Source organism: Molossus molossus, unplaced genomic scaffold, assembly GCF_014108415.1.
Source record: "Molossus molossus isolate mMolMol1 unplaced genomic scaffold, mMolMol1.p scaffold_m16_p_9, whole genome shotgun sequence".
Lineage (NCBI taxonomy): Eukaryota > Metazoa > Chordata > Mammalia > Chiroptera > Molossidae > Molossus > Molossus molossus.
The window spans coordinates 104,271,869-104,292,435 of NW_023425403.1; positions in this window are offsets into that span (position 1 = coordinate 104,271,869).

The window sequence follows — 20,567 nt, forward strand, 5'->3', positions numbered from 1 at the left end:
CAACTCTCTCACCGACCATGTGTATCCAGGGCCAGAAAAGGGACCCAAATCTCTGGAACGTGCCAGAAGCGGACAGAAATCAGTTAGCTCTAAAAGGTGAAGAGTCTGTGAAACACATTAGACATAGTTTGAAAAGTATCGCCCAGTAATGGAATGGATCCCCAGTCCCTCCCACAGACGAGCCGTGGATGGACACGGACTCCACCCTGATGGACACGGCTCCCTGCGGACACGGACTCCACCCTGATGGACACGGCTCCCCGCGGCCAGGCCCGGGAGCCGGCTGGGCGGCGCCTGCGCGCACAGCAGCTTCATCATGACTTTTGGAAATCTGACTTCTTGCCGGTCTGTGATTCATTAATGTAATATTAGAAGAAAATTAGGGTATGATGACCTCAGCAGACATTTGGGGAGGAGGCCACGTCCACGCAGAACCGAGTCAGCTGCAGAGACAAGGGAACCCCAGTTTGCACACACGCCCTGGCGATTCTGGGTCCCCGTGCGCTCTGACCAACGCCAGCACCCCGGCTGAATGCTGCGGCTGCGGCTGCAGCGGGGGGGCCGCCAAGCTTGGCGTCTGCAGGGACAGGGACGAGCTCTCTACTCCTGCTTTTCCTTCCTGGTACACTTTTCAGGATGCTAGCTGCCATTTAACTCGGCATTGTCACAGCCTGTGGCTTTATGTAATGATAGAATTTCTCTGCTGTATAATTGAGAAAAAAACTTGGTGATAGTTTTGATTGGAGGGGGGTTAAAAACTGTAGAGAAACATAAGGCCATGTTTACATAAATGCAAAACAAAACAAAACTCACAAGACAAAACAACAAAAACCCCAACCCTATTCCATCAAGTCTCCCCAAAATGGTGGGCAAAAAACGTGAAGACCTCTTAGGGATTTTTTCCTTTTGGGCAAAGACTATGCTTTAACCTGAACTTTTCCCTCTCCCCCACTGCCTGTGGGCACGAGAAGCACAGCAGCGGGGGAGAAGAGGAAAATCTACTGCAAACTGGTTCTGTTCAACAGATTAAGTTCAGATTTGATTTTAAAAAGGAAAGCGCTGTAATGTTTCATTCAGGTTCAGCGACGGGCAACTTCATCAGAGTGGAAGGAAGCCTGCCTTAAGGGCAACATTTCATGATTATAAACTCATGAATAAATTTTGAAACTGAATCGAATTTGTCTACGGAGAGCTTTTTTTTTTTTTTTTTTTTTAATTATTCATTCATTCGTTCACCAAACATTGGCTGCGGCCATTTGTTAGCCAATGAGAACAGGGAGGGGAAGCTGGGATTTCCAAGGAGCGCTCTGCTCTCTCTTATATCAGCACCCACGGAGTCCCTCACAGCGTGTTCGGTACTTCATGGAAACTACTAACTCAACAAACACTTGTTGAGTATGTTTCTGGGTGGAGGTGGAGCTCTGTGGTCACGCCGACCCCAGGGGTTGCTGCGAAGGTTAAGAGGCTTCATGCAGATAATGTGTTCAGCTTTGCACTTTGCAGCGCTTACCAGATGTCCCAGGAAGGGCTGACTTCATGCCGGGGGAAACTGTTGCTGGGAACAGACAGATAGTGACCCTGTGACCGTGACCTTCAATAGGAAAAGCTGATCGAGAACCAGGAGGCTTTGCTGTCCTCTGGCAGCGGTGTCCTGCCTCTTCCTGCGGTCACGGTCACGCTCGCTCTGCTCGCTTTTGCCGAGGTTGTTCTCTGGCTCAACTGCCTTACGGCTCCCTCCCGCCCTCCCGCCCGCCCTCCCTCCCTCCCTCCCTCCCTCTCTCCCGCCCTCCCTCCCTCCCTCCCGCCCTCCCTCCCTCCCTCTCTCCCGCCCTCCCGCCCGCCCTCCCTCCCTCCCTCCCTCCCTCTCTCCCGCCCTCCCTCCCTCCCTCCCTCCCTCCCTCTCTCTCCCTCCCTCCTTCCTTCTTGTCCTTCTCTCCAGGTTTCTCTCGTATTCATTGTATACATGCTGCTGCCATAAAATCCCAGCAATACTTTTCTCTATCAAATGTATTCGAAATGATGTGAAAGTAGCCGCCAGGGGATGAGATTGCCCAGGGGGCCCGTAGGAGCGCTGAGTGGTTGGCCTGCGGGAGTTAAGGGGAGGGGACACCTCAGCCCCTACAGGTTGGGCCAACCTGAGGATGGGGGTGGGGGCATGGTGTTCCTATTGTAGTTTAAAATATTTAGATACATACACACATATTGTTATATGTGCCTGCACATGAATCTCACTCGGGGAGATTGCGATGTTCTGAATTACGAAACAGAAATGCCGGTTCCCTGATGAGAAACATGAAACTTAGCAGGACTGGCTGGGTGTGTGAAGCCAAAGTCATGAAGGGTTAAGGGTTATCGGTTCTTGGGGGAAGATACAGCTCCGAGCATCCAGAAGTCCTTTCCTCAGCACTCGTTTAGACATTTTAGTCATACAGGGTCATAGGTCAAAGGAATGATGTATCTAACACACTTTGAGAAAAGCTTTAACAAAGAGATGACCTTGTTTACTGTCTCTGCAAGAGTCAGTCCCGAAACATATCTTCTGCCCTCCCAAGACGGGACCACTGTGCTTTTGCTCCCATAAGTCCCCAGGGCCTGGGGTGGAGCCCTCAATATACACCTCCTGGTGTAAAATCAGCTGTGGAGTCTTGCAAAGTGCTGCATTGTACAGCCCAAATACTCTAAATGGGATTCTTGACCAAGAGAGAAACTAAAAGGCCGAAGAGAACATGGAACCAGGGCACAGTGTGAAGGTACAGTTCCACTGATGGGTTTAAGTCATGGGTATAAGTTCCAATCGCGTATGCTGTTGGTAGGTAATAATCGTTTGAGACACTGAACTGACTGAATGATGCCCACACTTCTGCAGGAAAAGTCATGGTGGAGGCCCTGCGGCTGTGGTGACCCGGATGTCCACCATGTAAGTGGGCTCAGTCTTCAGGCTGAGGGAGAAAGAATGTATAAGGGAAACATGAGAAAAACAAAACAAAGTCTGACTTCAGCTTACTGAGAACAAGTTTCATCAGCAAATTAAATGACTATGGTCAAGCTGTTTAAATAATTCCTGCATATATGGGACCTGAAAAAGTGAACTCAGCAGGGTTAGTTTACTGACTGACTTGGCTCACTAACTGGTCTGTGCGATTTGGTGGCTCTTGGTTTTAAAGCAGCTCAAAATACGCATGAAGGACAAAGAAGTCGGTTCAGGGGCTCATCTAAGACACAGTCATAGAATAGAGACGAGAAAGAAATTGTATTAAGCCTAAAAGAAACCAGGATATGAAAAAGTAAAAAAAGAAAAACAACAACAACAACAACACAAATACAAGTGAAAAATAAAATCTCAGAATTAATGATTGGATTACACTGACAAACTGTTGGTAAGAGCTGACAAACATTCTGTTGGATGCATTTTATTCACTACCTACTAGGAAGTATTTTTCATGCCATTATGTTACAAATAGACAGTTACAAACCATAACAGTTACTTCTTGTGTTAAGGATAATGCCTGTGCTGAGCAGGAGAGTTTGTTTTAGGGAAGAACAAAGTGTGTCTGTAAACAGCAGCTGAACTAGACGCAACTGAGAGATTTGGTCTCAGATTTGCTGTGGCTCTTTAAGGTAGTATTTGGAGCAGAGGGGGAATTATTTCTTGGATCCCAATGCTTGCCTAGGCCACAGAGAAATGGAACAAGTAAATATTTTCCTTGCATCTATTTAACATCTGCTTGTATGTGTACGGCTGTCTTTGGTGTCAGAGAACCCAGCACGGAATATTCTTTCTAGTACAGTAATCCATTGAATGAATTTATTCAATATATTTTAGCAACCTCTTTTTGAACGATGTGTGTGCAAGTTCATGCACACACACATAATTTGAATTGCAAGGACATTTGCAGGACATTTGTGATTTTGATAGATACACCTAGTTGTCTTGCAAAGAGACCATAGCATTTTATTTTCCCACCAAACTGGAAGCACCTGTGTTTCTACAGCTAAGCCAATACTACTTGTTATCAAACCTTTTGACCTTTGTCAATGACATTTCTGGGAAATGGCACCTCACCATTGTTTCATTTCATACTTCTGTAATTATGATCCAGGTTAAAAATATTCTTATATGTATGTAAGTCATTTGTATTTCTTTTTTAATGAACTATGTTATCGTATTCTTAAAATTTTTTATTTCTTTCAAAACTTGCCTATATCCTTAATGGAACTATTTACAAAATTGAACTGTATGAGGTAGTTTTGCTATAATTATTTTAAGTAATTTTGCGCCATTTTACATTTGTAGCACGCCTTTCTTGAGACATTTTTATTTTTTGGACAGAAAGCGGAGGCCAAGGGGCCTCTCAGTCCCTTCCGGTTCTTCTGCGTCACTGTTTTCACGGATTCCGCCTGGGGAGGAGCCCGCTCCGGACACGTCTGTCCCCCTGGGCACCTCCCTGGGCACAGAACCGCAGGGCAACGGCAGGTGCTTCTGCCCACTGTCCTGGCGCTGGTGTAAAACCGCTGCCAGGCCACAGAAGCAACATTTTCTTGACAAGAACTAGTATGGCGACATTACATTTTATGTCAACGACAGGAAAGCGTTGCCACTTGTTGGAACTGGGCTCTGGGCCTGGAAATGACACAGGAACTGAGCTGCGTTCTGACTTCCACGCTGTGCGTCCCAATGGGGCGACCCTGGAGACCGGCGTAGACAAGAGATTTCTGTCCGGTGCAGGTTCTTCTTCTAAAACGGAACCATCCGTCCCTTAAATGACGAGCCTCACCCTCTTCCCATGCCCACCCGTCTCATAAAAGACTTTCTCCACATGAGTGAAAACAGTTTCTCCACAGATTTTGTGGGAATTGTCATTTTTTTTTGCCTATGAAACTAAAGAAAATTTGATTCAGAAGCATTGGGCCTCAGCTCAACAATGAACTTGGAGAATAAAACCGAGGTTTGTCCGATGTTAGCAAGCTTGAGAGAGCAGTCTCGTCGCCCTGATGGGGCCGTCCACGTGCCGGGGCCTTCCACGTGCCGGGGCCGTCCATGTGCCGGGGTGGCCGCTGCTGCGGGCCAGCCGGGGCGCAGCAGGCCGAGTGCTGGGCTTCGCCAGGCCGCGCCATGTCAATAGCACTGACCTGAGCTGTTCAAGTGGCACAAACTGATAAGCACTAAATGTGTGTGTGTGTGTTTATACTTGTGTTTCATTGCTCTCACAAGAATAAGAAAACACTTCCACATGTCTAAATAAATGAAATGGCCCAGAAAAACATCTCACATATGTTCAAAAGCAAAGGAAACTCTTAGCTAAATTTAAGCTGCTATACATAGTAATAGCACCAAAAATAGGTTTTCATTGGTCCAATCACCTCCTTATCATTGAGGATCACTTTATAGTTTTTCAATTATCTAGGTTCCTGTGATAGTTATTTTTATGTACCTATTTGGAGGGTGTTTTTGGATGAGATTAACTTTTAAGTTTGTTTTTGTTTTTAATGTTTTTATTGATTTTTAGAGAGAGAGGAAGAGAGACAGGGAGAGAGACAGAAACATCTATGAGAGAGAAACACTGATCTGTTGCCTCCTGCATGCCCCCGACTGAGGATCGAGCCCACAACCCAGGCATGTGCCCTGACCCGGAATCGAACCAGTGACCTCATGGTGCGTTGATTGACGCTTGGCCACTGAGCCACGGCTGAGTGAAATTAACTTTCATATCAGTGAATCTGAGTACAGCAGATGGACATCCATGTTGTGGGTGGGCCTCATCCAATCAGTTGAAGGCCTGAGTAGAACACAGGACTGTTCCCGAAGCAGGAGGAGCGTCTCCTGCAGCCTCCCTTTGCACTTCATCTGCACCATCAGCTTCTTCGGGTTTCCGTCAGCCGGGCCACAGTGAGGCTGTGACTTGTCAGCCTCCCTACAGATGAGCTGGTTCTTTATCCTCTCGCCGTCTCTCTCTGTCTCTCTCGCCCTCTCCCCTCTCAGTCCCTCCTACCGGTTTTGTTTCTGTAGAGAAGTCTGATTAATGTAGTTCCTTTCCCGGATTTACAATTCCTTTCTGTCCCTGAATTTCTACATTTTCTAAGGTGAACTCAGATCAGTATTTTATGATTTTATTTCTTTTAATGGGCAATTGAGATAATTTATTTTCTATAACTATAAAAACTAGATGCAGGAATAAATAGATAGGAATAGATCAGTCAGGATTCTAGCAAAAAATACAATTCCACTCAGAAGACTTTAACGCAAACATGATTATTTACAGAAGTGGAGACAGAGTTAAGGGACCATCTGGGCGTCCTGAGGCCCTCAGAAACCCAGCACCGGCAGGAAGCAGTTACCCCCAGCCTGGCAGGACAGGAGAGAAAACCGTTCCCAGAGCCCCTGCGGCTGGATACGCGGATAGGGCACCTGGCAAGGGCTGTCACACAGAAAGGACAGAGCCACAGTCAGACTAGGACCAAAGCAAGGAGCAGTGGAAGAAACACTGAGTTTCTCTCCGCCTCCCTCTGATCTGCTGCCAGGGCCTCCAGTGGTCTGAGCCAGCAGATGCCGAGGGCCAGGGCTGGCAGAAGCAGCCCAGAGAGGCCAGCCCCCGGGCACCGGGCAGGGCACAGGAGTGGGCTGTGGAGGCAAATGGAATGGCTGCACACCTTGAAAGTCCAAAAGACGTTGCTGTGGACTGAAGAGTAATCATCCTTCCTCTTGGCTGGACCTCCAGCTTTGACGACCCTGTAGACACAGACGGAACACCTGCTGCCCGTCCCGGGGATTGGGCCCCACTTCCACCGACTCCAGCACCAGCTCCCCCCTCAGCAGCCCCCAGCGGAGCAGCGGGACCCCCAGGCCTCAGCCCGCCTCTGCAGCTTTCCCTCGGCTGGCTTCCCCGCCCCCTCGGCCCGGCCTGGCTCCGCCCGCTCCCGGCAGGCCTCGACAACGGGGTGACCTCGTGGCCAGAGCAGATGATGTCACCCCTGAAATTCCTTTTTATCTGTCATTTGACTTCAAGTTGATGACATAGAGCCACACGGGAAGAAAAGCCTCTGTGAAATGATTTTGAAGGACACAAAAAGTTAATTTTTTGGAAAGATTTTGGAGACAATGCGTATATGTAAAATCCCAGATCTTCCCATCCAAACAATGAATCTCATTTTATTTGGCCCAAAACTCTCCAGGTCAGCCACATAGTGTTTGAAATGGTTTCTAGCAGAACCCAGCAGGTCCACCCTGGGTCACCGGAAACCTCATTTTGAGGGGAGAGAGCAGATTACGGGGCCAAGCGAGAAACGGTGTTGGCTGAGCCGAGGCTCCACGGAGGACAGGCCCACGGAGGACAGGCCCGCGGAGGACAGGCCCGCGGGCGCAGCCTGCGAAGAGGCCTCCAAGTGCAGGGTTGGCACTGGGCAGGAGCAGCTCCTTACCTGGCACCCAGGTGCCCCGCCCCCGTCTGGCCCTGCTGGGCGCCCCTTCTCTCTGGAGGGAAGCACCACCCATCAGTGCGTGCTCACGTCTCCCTTCTTTCCAGAGGCTTCAGTGTGATCTCAGTGATGTAAGAGGAGGGTTTTAAAACCATGAAAGAACTTTCGGGAGCAACCGCAGGTGATGAGACCGGATGGCAGCGCTCGGGCCCTGGCGGAGGATCTGGGGGGGTCCCCGGGGGAGACAGCCCGGGGCGCACGCTGAGCCGGGCCCTGGCGGAGGATCTGGGGGGGTCTCCGGGGGAGACAGCCCGGGGCGCACGCTGAGCCGGGCCCTGGCGGAGGATCTGGGGGGGTCCCCGGGGGAGACAGCCCGGGGCGCACGCTGAGCCGGGCCCTGGCGGAGGATCTGGGGGGGGGGGTCCCCGGGGGAGACAGCCCGGGCGCACGCTGAGCGGCAGGCAGCCCGCCGCCGGGAGCAGGGCCCCTGAGCAGAGGGAGCGAACGGTCACTCCCAGAGCCTCGGCCTCCCAGACCTGGCGCTCATCTGCCCCGCGGGGTGAAGCCTCTTACTAAAGCCGGGCTCCTTGGTGGTGCAGGAGCCTGGGCGCGAGAGGACGGTGTCGCATCATTGTTGAGGCCCTTTCCCGTCCGCGGGGCCGGACATGGCGAGGACACATTCGCCTTCTCCCAGCTACCTTCCCCGAGGCGAGCACAGAGGCCACGTCACCTGGAGGGAACACTGGGGCCTCGTTTGCTTCCAGGTGTAGGACCCACATGCAAAGCAGAACAAAGTAGCCAGAGGAATCCTGAACAAAAACTCACATCAAATGCTGCCTGCAGCCAGGAGACCAGGAGAAGGGCTGAGATGATCCTCCTGGACAGCTCCAGGAGGAGCCCACCAGGACACCCTGATTTCGGACTGCTGGCCTCTAACTGAGACGAGACATTTCTGGTTTCCAGTGACCTAGGCTGCGGTCCTTTGTCTTGGTGGTTTCGTACTATTCGAGCCCGGTGATTATTACCAGCACAGGTGTCTTAGCTTGGGCTGCTATAACTAACACTGTCGATTCGGTGTCAAAACAACAGACGTTCATGTCTCACGGCTCTGGAGGCTGGCAAGTCGGAGACCGAGGTGCCTGCAGGTGCGGGTGCAGGCGAGGGCCAGCTCCCTGGCTTGCAGATGGCCGCCTCTGCTGGGCAGTCACAGTGGGAGATGGAGCTCTGGTCTCTCTCTTCCTAAAGGACACTTGTCTCATCATGGAAGTCTCGCCCCCATGAGCTCATCTCGTCCTCAAAGGCCTCCCCTCCCGATGTCATCACACTGCGGGGGTTAGTGCTGCAGTATATGTAGGTTAGGTGGGCACACACGTTCAGTCCATAACAGAGTCCGGGGAACACGCCACGAGGTGTCTGTAAGCACACTGCTGGGACAGTCGCTCACGTTCGCTTAACTTCAGTGTGACGAGGGTCTACTACTCCAGTTTAGTTGACGGTTGGTCTCACAGTGGTTGATGTATGGCATCTTCCTTCACATGAGGAAAACACGTCCTCTCAGCCCAGTAACAGATGTTCAAAGTTCACAGACCACTAAGAAAACATGCTCAAGTATTAAAACAAAGTTCACTGCTAATGTCGAACCATTTCTTTCACATTTTGATTCATAAGGTAACTAAAAGAAAAAGAAAACATTGAGCATCATTTAAAAAGCACAAACACTCCCTTTAGCTGTGTAGAGCAGTTTTTATTTTCTATTTTTTATTATTTTTTTTCTGGATTAAAAGGCCTTAAGTCAGTGGTTCTCAACCTTCCTAATGCCGCGACCCTTTAATACAGTTCCTCATGTTGTGGTGACCCCCAACCATAAAATTATTTTTGTTGCTACTTCATAACAGTAATTTTGCTACTGTTGTGTCTTAGGCGACCCCTGTGAAAGGGTCTTTCGACCCCCAAAGGGGTTGTGACCCACAGGTTGAGACCCGCTGCCTTAAGTAAAATAGTTCTGAGGGAATGGTCACATAAGGCAATCTTTTTCTTTTTATCCTCACCTGAGGACATTTTTGCATTTATCTTCAGATAGAGTGGGAGGGAGAGGGGGAGGAAGAGAGAGAGAGAAACATCGACGTGAAAGGGACACATCGAGTAGCTGCCACCCACACGACCCAACCAGGGCTGGGGACAAACTGCAACCGAGGTACATGCCCTCAGCGGGAACTGAACCCGGGTCTCTCCGGTCCATGGGCCAATGCTCTAACCACGAGCCAAACCGGCCAGGGCACATAAGGCAATCTTGAGGACAACATTGCTGATGTGAGTAGCATCACACGGCATTCACTGTGATGAAAATAGAATGGTTTTTCTCATAATACTTTGTGGATAAAAATTTGCTGGACAATATGGTATTAGTGAGAAACCTGGAAAAGAACTAAAAAATAATTATCATTTACATGAAAGCTTTTCAACTACTTACACAAGAAAATCTCTCAACTTCAACATGACCTTATTCTCTAAATGAAAAGGGAAAATTTACACTTTAATGTCCACTGAATACATATATCTCACAGATATTACTCATGGTTAATCAGAATATCTCAGGAATTATAGAAATAGAAAATCTAAATAAACAATAACTTCATGGCACACATCAATTGATTTGTTTATATTTAATTGAGCTTAAGTTTAAAACAATATATATGTGTATATATAGATATAGATATATAGATATACAAAAATAAAAATATATATATATATTTTATCCTCACCTGAGGACATTTTTGCATTTATCTTCAGATAGAGCGGGAGGGAGAGAGGGAGGAAGAGAGAGAGAGAGAAACATCGATGTGAGAGAGACACATTGAGTGGCTGCCACCCGCACAACCCCAACCAGGGCCGGGGACAAACTGCAACCAAGGTACGTGCCCTTAGTGGGAACCAAACCTGGGTCTCTCTGGTCCACAGGTCGATGCTCTAACCATTGAGCAACTGGTTAGGGCACAAAAAATTTTTTTAAAAAATTCTCTTTATTTTGAGCTTAAACCCATCTGAATCTGCAAAAGCATGACCAGAGCTCTCGGTGAGATTGCCCCGACACCGAGTACGTGCTCATGTCTCTAATTCCCTGGGTACCCCCACTGCCGTGACTGCAGGTATCTTGATTGTGACAGAGAGGGTTAGGAGCCGGGGCACTGAAGAGAGTCAGAGGTCGTGACTGGGCCAGTGCAGAGCGCTGTAGGGGGGCTGGGAAGTTCTCGTGGGCGGTCGGCCCTTGTGGGAGGCTGCGCTGCCACACAATGCGTTATGACATTTACCTGGGGCCTTACAGGGAGAAAAGATTCACATCACCTGTGAGACTTTTTTCAACATGAAAGCCACTCTCAACAGACTAAGAAAATAAGGGGTCACCATAAGGTGACAGAAGAGTGGAGAAGCAGGGAGAGAAACACAGTGAAATAGATACAGACTGAAATCATGCTGCAGGGTGTGCATTCTTTTATGAAAGTTTAGAGGTGCTGTAATTCCTGTGGCATGTATAACCCTCAGGTCCCCAAAGACCGTACACGTGTTCAAATAGTGGACTGTGTCTCTCAGTTTTTCTTCTTTTCTAGTAATATCACCAAATAAGTGAGTTATCTTTGCTGATAAAGAAATCACAATGACCTCAATTTTTTATTATTTGACTGTATCCTAAGGCAATTACGCTAGTTAGGTCATATGAGACAATGTCATATGAGAAACATATATTTGAAGTTAACACTGTACTTAACATGTTGCAGACTGTTCTACTTTAACTAACTTAATCTAAAAAAGGGCACAACATCACAGAAAATACAATTTTTATTCTTAGCAAAGTAATGCATTTCTAAAATTTGGAGTTACAAAATAGAATGAGGTGAAAATAAAACATTTGTGGTCCAATGCATCATAGGTCACACAAAGATAAGAGATCTGCAATGTCTAATTCTGACAAAGGATTAATATCTAGATTATACAAGAAACTTCAGCATATCAACAACAAAACACTCCTATAGAAAAATGGACAAAATATAGAAAAGGCAATTTACAGAAGAGGAAACTCATTAAGCTGACAAACTTATGGAGAGGTGCTACAACAATAATAAAAGAAATGCAAATTAAATATCACCTTGTGCCCATTAACTAGGCACTAATTAGAGAGCTGGGCAGTGCCCAGTGTTGGCCAGGGTGTGAGTTTAGGAGCAGATGGGGGCAGCTACTCGGGAGACAGCGGCACTACTCAGTCCTGCAACGTGATTCCAAGGGTGTTGATTGCAGGTTGACTGATGGCAGGTAGTGGAGACAGTCTGATATTTTTCATCAGGGGGGAGGGGTACAACGTGAAGGTGAACAGCCATGAGGTCTGTGCTGAAGTTAGAGCAAAGATTCAGTTCCATAAAGGAGCATGAATAAATCTTAAAACGATTGCATTGAGTGAGAAAAGTAAGAAAGAGAGTGAGATACATAATATAATTATTTTTTATTGTTGAAAGTATACAGGTGTCCCCCTTTTTTCCCCATTGACCCCTCCTCCCCACTCCCATCCCCTCCAGCTTTCCCGAACTTAATGTCTGTGTCCATTGGTAGTGCATATATGCATATAAGTTCTTTGGTTAATCTCCTCCCACTCCCCATCTCTCTGAGGTTTGTCAGTCTGTTCCTACTTCCAGGACTCTGGATCTATTTTGGTTAACAGCTTATTTTGTTCATGATGTTCCATAAATAATTAGATCATGTGGTACTTGTCTTTCTCTGAATGGCTTATTTCGCTCAGCATAATGCTCGGCAGGTTCCTCCATGTTGTCTCAAAGGGTAAAAGATCTTTCTTTCTTACAGTTGCATAGTACTCCATTGTGTATATGTACCGCAGCTTTTTTATCCATTTGTCTACTGATGGACACCTGGGCTGTTTCCAGATCTTAGCTATTGTAAATAGCACTGCTATGAACATAAGAGTACACATATTCTTTCTGATTGGTGTTTCAGGCTTCTTAGGGTATATTCCTAGAATTGGGATCACTGGGTCAAATGGCAGTTCCATTTTTTTTTTTTTTTTTTTTGTGGTACGTGCCCCTAGCGGGAACTGAACCCGGGACTCTCTGGTCTGCAGGTCAATCCTCAACCGCTGAGCCAAACTGACCAGGGCAGTTCCATTTTTAATGTTTTGAGGAAGCACCACATTGTTTTTCACAGTGGCTGCACCAGTCTGCATTCCCACCAGCAGTGTACTAGAGTCCCCTTTTCTCCACACCCTCGCCAACACTTGTTGTTTGATGATTTGTTGATGGCAGCCATTCTGGCAAGTGCAAGGTGATACCTTATAGTTGTTTTAATTTGCATCTCTCTGATGATTAGTGATGTTGGGCATTTCTTCATAAGTCTCTTGGCCATTTGTATATCCTGTTTGGAGAAATGTCTATTCAGGTCCTCTGCTCATGTTTTAATTGGATTGTTTATCTTCCTTTTGTTGAGTTGTATGAGTAATCTATAGATTTTTAATATTAACCCCTTATCTGATGTATCATTGGCAAATATATTCTCTCATACAATGGGTTCCCTTTTCATATTAATACTGGTTTCTTTTGGTGTGCAAAAGCTTTTTAGTTTGATGTAGTCCCATTTATTAATTTTTTTTCTTTGTTTCTCTTGCCCTAAGCTATGTATCATTGAAAATTCTATGTATGGCCCTGGCCGGTTTGGCTCAGCGGTTAGAGCATCAGCCTGCGGTCCAGAGAGACCCGGGTTTGGTTCCCGCTAAGGGCACGTACCTCGGTTGCAGTTTGTCCCCGGCCCTTGTCGGTTGTGTGGGTGGCAGCCACTTGATGTGTTCCTTTCACATCGATGTTTCTCTCTCTCTGTTCCTCTCTCTCCCTCCCACTCTACCTGAACAAAAAATGGAAAAATGTCCTCAGGTGAGGATAAAAAAAAAAGAAAATTCTATGTATGATGTCTGAGATTTTTCTGCCTACATTTTATTCTAGGATTTTTATGGTTTCATGAGTTACATATGTCTTTTATCCATTTTGAGTTTATTCTTGTGTATAGTATAAGTTGGTAGTCTAGTTCATTTTTTCTGCATGTACCTGTCCAATTTTCCTAACACCATTTATTGAAGAAACTGTCTTTTCTCCATTGTATGCTCTTGCCTCCTTTGTTGAATATTAGTTGGACATACTGTCTTGGGTCAATTTCTGGGTTCTCTGTTTTGTTCAATTAATCTATATGCCTGTTCTTGTGCTAGTATCAAGCTGTTTGATTATGATGGCTTTGTAGTATAACTTGATATCTGGTATTGTTATCCCTTCTACTTTGTTCTTCTTTTTCAAGATTGCTATGGCTATTTGGGGTCTTTCATGTTCCAAATATATTTTTGGAGTATTTGTTCTAAATCTGTGAAATATGCTGTTGGTGCTCTAATGGGGATTGCATTGAATCTGTAGATTACTTTGGGTAGTATGGGCATTTTAATAATGTTGATTATTCTAATCCATGAACATGGTATATGTTTCCACCTTTTTATATCTTCCTCTATTTCTTTTTTCAATGTTCTGTATTTTTCTGAGAACAGGATTTTTATCTCCTTAGTTAGGTTTATTCCTAGGTATGTTTTATATATATATATATATATATATATATATATTTTTTTTTTTGCAATGGTAAATGGGATTTTTTTTTTTTTTAGTTTCCCTAAGTATTCATTATTGGTGTATAAGAATGCCATCAATTTCTGAATGTTAATTTTGTATCCTGCTACTTTGCTGAATTCATGTCATCTGTGAATAACGACAGTTTCACTTCCTCCTTTCCAATTTAGATTTCTTTTCCTTTTTCTTCTTGTCTAATTGCTATGGCTAAGACTTCCAGTACTATGTTGAATAAGAGTGGTGATAGTGGACATTCTTGTAATGTTCCTGTTCTTAAGGGAAATGCTTGTAGATTTTGCCCATTGAGCGAGATGTTGGCTTTAGGTTTTTCATATATGGCCTTTATTATGTTAAGATATGATCCCTCTATTTCAACTTTACTGAGCATTTTTATCAGAAATGTGTGCTGGGTTTTTTCAAGTGCTTTTTTAGCATCTATTGATTTGATCATATGATTTTTACCTTTCATTTTGTTTATGTGGTTTATCACATTTATTGTTTTGTGAATATTGTACCAGCCTTGCATCCCTGGGATGAATCCCACTTGGTCATGGTGAATAATTTTTTTTAATACATTGCTGGATATGATTTGCTAAGATTTTGTTTAGGATTTTGGCATCTATGTTCATCTGGGATATTGGCCTTTGTTTTCTTTCTTTGTAGTAGTTTTATCTGGTTTGGGATTAGGATTATGTTGGCCTCATAAAAAGAGCTTGGAAGTCTTCCTTCCTCTTGAATTTTTTGGAGTAGTTTGAGGAGAATGGGTGTTAGTTATTATTTGAATGTTCTGTATAACTCCCCTGTGAAGCTGTCTGGACCTGGGCTTTTGTTTGCTGGGAGTTTATTGATTACAGCTTCAATTCCCTTAGTTGTTATTGGTCTCTTCAAGTTTTCTGAATCTTCCTGATTCAGTTTTGGGAGACTGTGATTCTAGAAATTTGTCTATTTTACCTAGGTTGTCCACTTTGTTGGCATATAATAGTTCATAGTATTTTCTAACAATCCTTTGTATTTCTGTGGTGTCAGTTGTTACTTCTCCTCTTTTGTTTTTGTTTTTGTTTATTTGGGTCCTCTCTCTGTTTCTTGGTGAGTCTGGCTAAAGGTTCATTGATCTTGTTTATCTTTTCAAACAATCAGTTCTTTGTTTTATTGATCTTTTGAGTTGTGTTTTAAGTATCTATGCCATTTATTTCCACTCTGACCTTTACTATTTCTTTTCTTCCACTTGCTCTGGGTTTTTCCTTTTGTTTACTTTGTAGTTCTTTAAATTGTAGGGTTAGATAGTCTATTAGAAATTTTTTTTGTTTCTTGAGGTAGGCCTATAATGCTATGAAATTCCCTCTCAGGACTGCTTTCACTGTGTCCCATAGATTTTGTGTTGTGTGTTCATATTCATTGATTTCCTGAAAATTTTTAATTTCTCCCTTGATCTCCTTGGTAACCCTTTCATTGTTTAATACAATGCTATTTAGCCCCCATGTGTTTGAATGTTTTTGAGTATTTTTATTGTAATTAATTTCTAGTTTTATGCCATTAAAATCTGATAATTTGCTTGATATAATTTCAATCTTTTAAACTTATAGAGACTTAGTTTGTGTCCTAACATGTGGTCTATCTTTGAGAATGTCCCATGTGCTCTTGAGAAGAATTTGTATTCTGCAATTTTGGGGTGTAATTCTCTGTAAACATCTATTAAATATCCATCTGATCTAGTGTGTCATTTTGGGTCCCTGTTTCCCTGTTAATTTTTTGTCTAGAGGATCTATCCAGTGATGTCAATGGGGTGTTGAAGTCCCCTGCTATGATCGTATTGCTGTTTATTTCTCCTTTTAAGTCTTACAAAAGTTTTAAAATAATTTTAGTGCTCCAATATTGGGTGCATATATGTTTACCAAGGTTATATCCTCCTATTGGATAGATCCTTTTAATATTGTGTAGTGGCTTTCTTTGTCTTTTGTTATGGCTTTCATTTTTAAGTCTTATTTTATCAGATATGGGTATTGCTACTCCAGCTTTTTTTTTTTTTTTTTTTTGTCACTTCCATTTGCTTGGAAAATTTTTTCTCATCCCTTCACTTTCAACCTGTGTGAGTCTTTTGTTGTGAGGTGGGTCTCTTGTATACAACATATATATGAGTCATGCTTTCTTATCCATTCAACTACTCTGTGTCTTTTGATTGTAATATTTAAACCATTTACATTTAAAGTTTTTATTGATATGTACTTATTTATTGCCACTTTAGTTTAATATGGCTATGTCTCTCTTTCTATTCTGCTTATTACAGGAGTCTTTTTAACATTTCTTGCAGTGCTGGTTTGGTGCTAATATATTTCCTTAGCCTTTTTTTTGTTTGTTTGTTTGGTCTGGGAAGTTCTTTATTTCACCTTCTATTTTGAATAATAGCCTTGCTGGGTGAAGTAGTCTTGGATTCAGATCCTTGTTTTTCATTACCTTGAATACTTCATACCATTCCTTTTGGCCTGTAGTGTTTCTTTTGAGAAATCAGCTGATAACCTTATGTGGGTTCTTTTGTAAGTAACCTGGTGCTTTTCTCCTGCTGCCTTTAAGATTCTCTCTTTGTCTTTAATTTTGGGCATTTTAATTATGATGTATCTTGATGTGGGCCTCTTTGGGTTTTTCTTACTTGGGTCTCTCTGTGCTTCCTGAATTTGTATGCCTTTTTCCTTCACAAATTAAGGAAGTTTTATGCCACTATTTCTTCACATATATTTTCTAACTCTTTCTCACTTTCTTCTTCTTCCTGCACACCTATAGTGTAGATGTTTTTATATTCCATGTTGTCTACAGCTCTGTTAAACTCTTGTCCTGTTTTTTAATTATTTTTTTACGTTTTGGTTCTCTGATGGAGTGATTTTTTTTTTTTTCTACCCTGTCTTCTAATTCATTGATCTGATCCTTGGCTTCCTCTAATCTGCTGGTTATACCGTCCAACATGTTCTTTTTTTCTGCTATGCCATTCTTCATTTTCGCTAGGTTGTTTTTCATTTCTAGTTAGTTAATTTTAATTGTTTCTATATCTTTACTCATGCTTTGGAGCTTCCTCATAATCATTGCTCTGAACTCTACATCTCTAACTTGCTTATCTGCATTTCATTGAGCCCTTCTTCTATGGAATTCTCTTGACTTTTCATTTGGTATTTGTTTCTATGTTTCACCATTTGGCTGTCTTTGCAGGGTTTAGAGCCTGCTAAAATTTCCTTGTGAGTATTGATGTTCCACAGATTGTATCTCCCTCTGCTGGATTTGGATAAGTATGGAAGGGACCATGCTGAACATCAACATCTAGTCTTACTTTCCCGGGTAGAGTCTCAGGCCAGGCAAAGATTCAATTATCCCAGAGCCTTTGCCTGTAGGCTAAGTTTTAGTTAGTTAATAAGCCTCAGGTTGTAGCCCTCAGCTGAATGAAAAGTCCCCCAGATGGGCAGGGTAAGAAGATTCCCAGTGGGAGGGGGGTGCAATTGCTTTCCCGTGGACTAAAGCTGCTTTGAGAAGAAAATGATTTCTGCAGTTTGGGTTAATGACTCAGCACTGGGTCCCAGGCAGCTGCCTTCTCACCTCTGACCCCAGAGTCTTGAAACCCAATGACCAATGACCATGAGCTGGGCCTAAGAGTTAGTGTACCCAGACACTCGTCTTTGCTGGCAGGCTGGCTGAAAGGCTCTGGCCATCACTAAGCCTCAGGTTGCACTTCTTCTGTCTGGGCAGGGTTAAATTCCCAGGGGAGGGGCAGCTGCCTTCTCCTCTGGACTATAGCTGCTTTGATGGGAGCACTCTACCTGAAGAGAATGGTTCCTGCAGTGAGGGTTAATGGCTCAGCTCAGGGACCTAAGCCTCAGCCCTCACAGCTCAGGCCCCAGAGCAATGACACTCAACACTGAGAACTAGGTCCAAGTCTCAAAGCCTTCAGAATCTCATCTGTGCCTCCTGGCTTGCTGGTAGTCTCTGGCCATTAATGAGCCTCAGGTTGCACATTTTGGGCTGGGTGGTGTTAAATTCCCAAGGGAGGAGCAGTTGCTTCTTGAAGAAGATGGCTACTGCCACATGGGGGAGTGACTCAGCGGACAGCTCCTGATGGCCTCCTTCCCAGTGCTTTCCCCAGTGTCACTCAACTCTCCTCACGCATCTCCAGTCCAGCCCGCCCTCCCTCTGCTGGAGCCCAAGGTGAGTGGCTGTGGCTGTAATTCAGTGCACTGGCCCTCAGGGAAGTGCCGGTGCTCCCAGTGCCTCTCCTGATGGACAGAACCTCTGCTCTGGGGATTCTCTCAGCAAGGTGTTGTGTGGGCACCTCTCCTGTGCTGCACTCTGTGCTGGGAGCCGGCTGGGGTTTAAATCCCCGACTTCTCAGCGAAGATCGTGCTCAGCTGGTGCCTGTGGGGACCCAGCCAGCCCTCTCACATCCCTGCACCTCCTCGCAGTCTCGACTTGAGGTCCTCTTTGTGTTCCTGGTTATGAGTTCTCTCCAGCTGCTGTCCAGTTAGTGTTTCCAAATGACTTGTCTTTATTTCCGTTGTAATTCCAGTTTGGTCCTGGGAGATGGTCTGTGTAGCCTCCATTCACTCTGCCACCATTTTTCCTCTCCTTTTAATTCTATTTGTATAAGTTAAAGACATATCTTATAACTATAAAATTCTTTAGAATAAAACAAGGGAAAGCTTCAGGATTTAGTTTTGGCAATAATTTCTTGGATATGACATCAAAGCACAGTCAATGAAAGAAAAAAGTAGATAAATTGGACTTCATCAAAATGAAAAAATTTGTATGTATTAAAAGGCACCATTGAGAGAAGGGAAAGGCAACTGATGGATTAATGGGGGGAAACATTTGCAAATCTATAGTCTATAAGGGCCCAGTGCTCAGAATACATAAAGAACTCCTACAACTCAACAACAACAAAACCCAATTAAAAAGGGACAATGGACTTGAATAGACATGTTTCTAAAGAGATATACAAATAACTGATAAGCACATAAAAAATATGCATAGTCATTAGGAAAATGCATATGCAAATCTCAGCAAGATCCCACTTCGGACCCATTAGGATGGCTATTAGTAAAAGAAAAACAAAAACAAGAACCAGAAAATATTAAGTCTGGGCAAAGATGTGGAGAACTCGAAACAGTGGAGCCACTGTGGAAAACAGGGGAGGTTCCTTGAAAGCTTAAACATAGAATTACCATACGATCCAGCAACCCACCTTCAAGGTATACATCCCAAAGAAGTGGAAGTGGGACCCTGAACAGATATCTATATACCCATGTTCATAACAGCAATATTCATAATAGACAAACAGTAGAAACAACCCAAGTGCTTATCGACACATGAATGTATAAACAGAATGTGGTCTATATATTTAGTGGAATATTATCAGCCTTAGAAGGGAAGGAAATCCTGACACATGCTACAACGTGGTGTGAACATCAGAGATGTAATAAGTGAAATAGCCAGTCATAAAATAACAAATATGTATGATTTTACTTATTTATAATGAGGTCCCTAGAAGCGCCAGATTTATAAAGACGGAAAGCAGAACGCCTGTTTCCGGGTTTGGGGAAGGGAAGGGTGGGAGTTGCTGTTTAATGGGTACAGGCTTTCAGTTGGGGTGAGGAGAAAGAGCTGGAGATGGATGCAGGGATAGCTACCCGGCAATGTGAATGTGCTGAAGGCAACTGACCTGTACATGTAAGTGTGGTTAAATTCCACAATTAAAAAATCGAGAATAGTTTTAAAAAGACACAAAAAAGCCCTGGCCGGTTTGGTTCAATGGTTAGAGTGTCGGCCTGTGGTCCGGAGAGACCTGGGTTTGGTTCCCGCTAAGGGCATGTACCTCAGTTGCAGTTTGTCCCCGGCTCTGGTTGGGTCGTGTGGGTGGCAACCACTCGATGTGTCCCTTTCACATTGATGTTTCTCTCTCTCTCTCCCTCTCCCACTCTATCTGAACAAAAAATGGAAAAATGTCCTCGGCTGAGGATTAAAAAAAAAAAAAAATTTACTAAGGCTCTACTTTTTCCAGACATTTTATTTGTATTTACTTTTTCTGGTGGTGTCTGAGCCTAACTATGATTTATGAACATGAGATAATTAGACTGTTTATTAATTTTAGTTAGAGAATTGCATACGCCACAAGAACAGAGAGAAAAATACAAAATTATTGCTGGGAAATCTATCTTCTCAGGTACTTTATCTTGTTTCTATGGTGAGATCAACTGAAATATAAGAAATAAGATTCTATCTTCAATATTGCTTTTATCTCAAGAGATGCCTTTAAAGCATTAGAAACCAAGATATATAATTAAAAATAAGCCATGACATAAAATAAGATGATAAATTTGCAGAAGATTAGATGTTATTTAAGTTATTTATACATTAGTCTTTTATGAAAAATACAACCTCAGAGGTATGTTTAGATACTTCTAAGTCTCGAGTGACTACACACTCATCATGTTCTGATAAAAACTAATCTTTAACAACACCTGGTAC